Source organism: Odontomachus brunneus, unplaced genomic scaffold, assembly GCF_010583005.1.
Source record: "Odontomachus brunneus isolate Ranch 3 - 2012 unplaced genomic scaffold, Obru_v1 Obru_scaffold_293, whole genome shotgun sequence".
Lineage (NCBI taxonomy): Eukaryota > Metazoa > Arthropoda > Insecta > Hymenoptera > Formicidae > Odontomachus > Odontomachus brunneus.
The window spans coordinates 55485-56666 of NW_022639743.1; the positions used below are offsets into that span (position 1 = coordinate 55485).

The 1182-nt window shown below is 27.7% G+C and overlaps 1 protein-coding gene across 1 annotated transcript in view; it reads right to left on the reverse strand.

Annotated features, from left to right (window-relative positions):
- LOC116853248 (golgin subfamily A member 6-like protein 6) overlaps nucleotides 1-1182 on the reverse strand; it is a 3656-nt gene that overhangs the window by 219 nt on the left and 2255 nt on the right. The gene's annotated exons all lie outside the window — the stretch shown is intronic.

Sequence of the window (1182 nt, forward strand, 5' to 3'; positions counted from 1 at the left end):
AAAAATTGCTGTAGATTTGCGGCAAAAACCGCGCAGAGCTTGTAGCGATTTCACAGCTGATTGGCGGCAGAAACCGCGCAGAACTTGCTGCGCTGCAAGCTTTGCGCGGTCTTTGCTGCAAATTTGGCACTAATTGCCCGACAGCAAGATCTGTCGCCAAAATCGTAGCCTAATGTAGACACAAATGGCTATGGTTTTGCTGTAGGTTTTTGATCAAATTTGCTGCCAATCTGCGCGCAGTCTGCGCTCAATTTGCTTATTGGATAAGATCCTAATAGATCATCAATGATCTATACAAATTATATATATCATTTTGTATAGATCATTATTAATCTATCTAAAGATCTTAGTGGGTATAACAGTTCATGCAAATAAAAAAGTAGATCTTTGAAGATATATTTATATCTAACAGTAAATCTTATTAGATCCAATTTGCTCTAATGTGATCTACATATGTCTAATGCAATCACTTCATTTTTTCCCGGGTAAACAGAGATCGCTCATTACATCTGGCATGCAAAGGGTATTAGGTATGAAAGTGTCAAAAGTACAACCAACGCGAACAAACGTAATGATATACATAGAAGTTAAAATATAAAAATTATCTATTTAATTAATAAAAGAAAGGATACAATTACATATACATGTTTTTATATGATCTATTCTCTGTAGCTGAATTGGTTGCACTAATTTGCGTTAGTTCTCTTACTTTTTTTTTGTATCAAGTCAAAATTATATTCTTTTTTTTAATTTCCAAAAATATGTATTAGTTCAGCTACAAAGAATAGACTTACTACAAGAATATTTATATATACTTAGGTCACTAGAAATTTAAAAACTTTAAATCCTTATATCTTTTGATCCTTATCTGAGTACTCTTTTATCAATAAAAATATCTCTGAAAACTTAACTTATAAGTTTTTTATTTAATTATAAACTACTTTTTAAAAACATTTTGTTGATAAAAAAAGTTTAGAATTAGGGTTTCTAAACAATAATTTCAACTAAAAAAATGTTCAATGATAATATAAAATATAAATGTGGACATATATAGAAATATGTATTAAAAATATAACAGAAAATAAACACAATTTCATGTCATATAATATATAACCTTATATTATATATACATATATATATATATATATATATATATATATATATATATATATATATATATAT